Source organism: Cebus imitator, unplaced genomic scaffold (assembly GCF_001604975.1).
Source record: "Cebus imitator isolate Cc_AM_T3 unplaced genomic scaffold, Cebus_imitator-1.0 Scaffold38, whole genome shotgun sequence".
NCBI lineage: Eukaryota > Metazoa > Chordata > Mammalia > Primates > Cebidae > Cebus > Cebus imitator.
This window is the reverse complement of record NW_016107353.1, coordinates 6,742,301-6,747,417: the sequence shown is the minus strand read 5'-3', so window position 1 is coordinate 6,747,417 and position 5,117 is coordinate 6,742,301. Positions and strand designations below refer to the sequence as shown.

Here is a 5,117-nt window from a genome sequence, read left to right as displayed (position 1 = left end):
GTCAGGCTTCAGTATCATCAGGAGGCTTTAGTAAATGATAGATTTCTGTGCTCACGCCAACAAGTCCTATTCAGTAGTGTTTAGGGGGAGAAGCAGTCCGGCTGCTTGTTTAATCAGTGTGTTGGGTGATTTTGATGCTCAGGGTCCTCACACCACGCCTTGAGAAACCCATCCAGGGAGGTATAATTCAGAGTCCCAGAGCACCTCTCTTCTCCATCCCATCGCTAGCACTAGAAAGGTCCTTGAGGGTAAAAAGGGAAGACTTCCAACTGGGCTTAAAGCCCAAATGTCTGAGATAAAAGCAATCACACTAATGAATAATTAACAAGCATGGGTCTTTTCTAGATCAAATTTTGAAGGGGCCAGTCCAAACCAGCTATGGCCAGTCAAAACTGGCCAAAACTAGTTGGGCCCATCAGGGCCTATTTAAACTGCAATCAGTTGAAACTACTCCAAATTGATCAGGACCATCCATGACTAGTCAGAACCAGCATAGACTGACTATAGCCAGTTGAAACAAGTTAGGTTCAGCCATAGCCAGTGTAAATCAGCTGTGGCCCATTAAAATTGGTCAAAACAAATTGGAACAGGAAGTAATGGATCAGAACCAGCCTAAATCAGTTGTGCCCAGTTCAAACCACTCTAAATTGGTCATGCCTTTTAATAACCATTAGAAACTGGTGTTGTGGGCCAGTTGATATTGGCTTAAAACAGTTGCAGCCAGTCAGAACTGGTCAAAACCATTTGTGGCTAGTTATAACCAGTCAAAATGGTAAAAGCCTGCCATGACCGTCAGAACCAGTATAAACTGGTTGTGACAAGTCACAGTTGAGCCTAGCTGAAACCAGCATGAATATTTTGCAGCTGGTCAAAAGTGGTCTAAAGCAGTGGTGGCCAGTTGAAATTGGTTAGAATCATCAATGACTGATTGAAACTCACCAAAACTGGTTGTGGCTGGTCTAGGCAGGGTTTAAACCAGTCACAGCCAATCATAACTGGTTTAGGCTAGTTTTGGCAGGTCAAAATCAGTCAAAACAAATTGCAGCCGATCAGAGGCAGCCTAAACTGGTTGAAGCCAGTCTTAACTGGTCAGCATCAGCCATGACCAGTCAGAATAGGCATAAACCAATTGTGGCTGCCCAAAGTGAGTAATGAGTCAAAACTGATTGAGGCTGGGAATAGGTGGTCTAAAACAGTTGTGCCCAGTAAAGTAAGTTGTGACCAGTCACAACCAGCTTACATTGTCCGTAGCCAGTCAGAACTGGTTTGAACTTACTGGCCACAGAAACAAACTGTGGCCACTGAAAATTGTCCTAAACCAGTTTTACTAATTAAAACCAGTCTAAACTAGTTGTGGCTAGTCATAACAGGTCAAAACTGGTTTGGGACAGTCAAAACTGATCTAAACCATTTGTAACAGACCATGACCAGTCAGAAATGGCCAAAATTAACTGTGGCTTGTAAAAACCAGCCTAAACCAGTTGTTCCATGTTCAACCTGTCTAAACCTGTCATGGTCGGTCATAACCAATCCAAACTAATTGTGGCCAGAAGAAACCAGCCCAGACAGATTGTAGCTAGTTATAGTCAGTCTAAATCATTTGTGGCCAGTTAAAACCCATCTAAATCAGTTGGAAATAGCCCAGACCAGAAAGAACTGGTATAAATAGGCTGGGGCCAGTCACAACTGGTGGAAGCTGATCTCAGCCAGTTTAGACTAGCTTTTAAGATAGTTTCTCCTGGTTTTGACCCATTATGTCTGGCTTCAACTGGTCATGATGGGCAGTGTCTAGGGGTAAACAGTAGTGTCCAGTGCCGACTGCTCATGACTGTTCATAGAACAGTGCCAGCACATGTTGAGCAGCAAACTGTAAATGGATTATTGGAGTTCCTCAAATTAAAAATAAACTTTTGTGAATTCTGGTTTTGATTTGCATCTACCTTGTGAGCAATGATGCTGAACATATTTTCAGGTGCTTCTTGGACATTTATACATCATTTTTGTAGAAATGGCTTCTCAAACCCTTGTCAATGTTTAAAGTAGTTGAAATTGGCTTTGTTGATTGTTTCTTTCCTGTGCAGAAGCTTTTTTCTTGATGTGATTCCATTTGTCAAGTTTTGGTTTTGTTGCCTGTGTTTTTGAGGTCTTACTTTAGAAATCTGTGTCCAGAACAATATTCTGGAGTGTTTCTCCAGTGTTTTCTTCTAGTAGTTCCATAGTTTTTGGACTTAAATTTACATCCTTAATCATTTTGATTTGATTTTTTATATGGCAAGAAATAGGAGTCTAATTTCATTCTTCTGCCTAAGGATATCTAGTTTTCCCAGTACTATTCATTTAAGAGACTATCCTTTTCCCTATGTATGTTATTGATGCCTTTGTTGAAAATGAGTTAACTGTGTATTTGTGAATTTATTTCTGGATTCTCTATGTTTATTTATTTTAATGCTCATTTGCATTTTATTAATAAGAACTAACAGTGTCAAGTTAAACAAGTTAAACAATTAAAATCGCTTTATATTCCATAAAACATTACAGAAAAGTTTAATTTTGTTTCAATAAAAAGACTCATTTTAGAATAGGCAGCTAACAGCAACCATGCAGTTAATGGGTTTTGTGAATAAATTTTAAAAGAGACTGCCTGTCCTTAAATTCCTTTTACTTGTTATATAAAAAAAAATTGTGACAAATTTTGAGTTAAAAAATTGTTAAAACGCCGGGCGCGGTGGCTCAAGCCTGTAATCCCAGCACTTTGGGAGGCCGAGGCGGGTGGATCACGAGGTCAAGAGATCGAGACCATCCTGGCCAACATGGTGAAACCCCGTCTCCACTAAAACTACAAAAAATTAGCTGGGCATGGTGGTGCGTGCCTGTAATCCCAGCTACTCAGGAGGCTGAGGCAGGAGAATTGCCTGAACCCAGGAGGCGGAGGTTGCGGTGAGCCGAGATCGCGCCATTGCACTCCAGCCTGGGTAATAAGAGCGAAACTCCGTCTAAAAAAAAAAAAAAAAAAAAAAAAAAATTGTTAAAACATTCTCTGTAATTTCAATTTTATAATAGATTACAGGAAGATGCTTATCAAACAAATACAACATTTGTTTCAGTACATGTCTTTAAATGATAGATTTATAAGTATATAAACAACTATATAATAAAAGGTTTCCAAATGCTGCCTGTAAGAAATCAGGCAAATTTTACCATAAGCAATAAACCATTCCAAGCCTTCCAGACAGTCTCCATAGCCACAGCAGTGTGGCAATAAACTTTAACAAAACCAAACAAAAACAAACAAAAGCACTTTGCAATTTGTTGCCGCAAAATAGGAAGAGACAAGAGTGTATAAACTTCATGGAATCACAACAGTCAAGATAAGGGAAAATAAAGTCAGAAAGGTTGATGGTGTTTATTGTTTAGAAAGTCAAATTCTGCTGTTTGCTTGGGGCTCTGAACACCGTACCACTGAACAAATGGAAAACTCCGCAGAGTCTCGCTACCCGCCGACGTGGGAGCCATCCAATTTTACTGCAAATAAACGGCATTCGGTGCTCACCATCCACAATAGGAGGGCGTTTTATTTTCATGGATGTGGATGAAATACAATTTCTTCAGCAAACTCAGCAAAAACTGTTAAGGGGCAAAAATGAACTCTGCACTTAAAGAGAAACAGAACATGAAAACACAAAATCCTAAAAAGTAAATAAACGCTCTGCCTCAGCACACTGGTATCAAAACACGCATCCACGGCGCTTCCTAATCCTATGGGAAACAATCCTTGCTTATCCGAGGTGGATATCTAAATGTAACAGCTTACCAGTATCTTCTTAGGAGTAGGCCAAAAGGAAACAGAAAACCCACATTTAAAAAACAAAGTTTCTTTTCCCTAATGATGATGAACGGCAGGTGGATGACCGAGTTGGGCGGCAGCGGCCCGCTGGCCTGCTGCTCTCCTTGCGGGTTTCTCTTCACCAGGTTCTTGAAGGCAATTTGCTATAGAGTAAGTTCTTGAAGTTGAGACTTTGATTCTTTCAAGTCTCCTCTGTCTTTCCACCTCTAAGTTCTGACATTCCTGAGCCGAGTCGGTAGGCAGACCAACACACTTGATCTCCTCCTTGGAGATGACGTTCATGGCCATCAGCACGGACGTGGAAGGCATCCTAGATGCGCCGTCTTACGTTCTTCCGGTCGCAAGCCGACTCGTTTGGTAAGATGTGGTTGTCCGCAGCCCGAAGGCCGCGACCGGCTCGTCCATCACCTGGTTGTAGGAAGTGGTCTCTTTCCTCTGCACCGGCTCGCAGACCTTCGTAAAGAAATGGCGCAGGCCCTTGCCATTCTTCTCTCCTTTCCTGTTCCGCTTCCCCGCAGACCAAGGAGAGGAGTCGGAAGGCTGGATCTGAGAGGCAAGGTGAGCGCTGGCGGTGCGTGGGCCTCCTCCCAGGAGGGCGTGTGACGCTGCGGGTCTCTGGGGCGCACCAGTGTTGGCATCGGACTGCCCTGAGGTTTTCGGCAAGAGCTGCTTCCTGAGGGGGTCGAGGGTGGAGGGATGAACGGCTATAAGGGACACCCACACCTTTGAGGGACTACGGTTCTGGTCTATGAAGACCTTGAGTTCGCTGTTGGCTTCAGTTAGACAGGCATCTTTTGCCATGTGACCAGACCCGGGAAATCAATGCTATACATGTTCACCTCCCAGAGAAGAAAAATGATTTTTCTGGGCGCAACCCCAGGGTCCCGGAGCAACGTGCAGGCTCGCGGCGTCCACCTCAGACCCCGGCGGCGCCCTCCCGGCTGACCGGTAACTCTGACAAGTGTGCTTCCGAGGTCGCGCCGCCTGCCGGTCCCCAAGCCTCCGGCCGCCTCCGCACGAGGCGCCCGCTGCGCGCGCCGGAATCAGGTCCCCGCCGGCCGCAGCGGGGCGGCCTCCCCTCCTCCGCCCTGCGCTCCCTGGAGGACCCTGGCCCGGGCCTTGGCCTCCCTCCGGCGTGGGACATGGGCGTTGCTGTGGGCCGGGAGGGCCTGGCCCTCAACCCGGCGGTCACTTGGGGAAACCCATCAGCGCTGTGCGCGCGGGGTCCGCGGGGTGCCGGAGCGCGCGGGTCGGGACCACAGGGCGCCTACAC

The 5,117-nt window shown here is 45.3% G+C and overlaps 1 pseudogene; it reads right to left on the bottom strand.

Annotated features, from left to right (window-relative positions):
• Positions 1-3,807: 3,807 nt before the first annotated feature.
• On the bottom strand, positions 3,808-4,754 carry LOC108301960 (annotated as a pseudogene).
• Between the last annotated feature and the right edge of the window lie 363 nt (positions 4,755-5,117).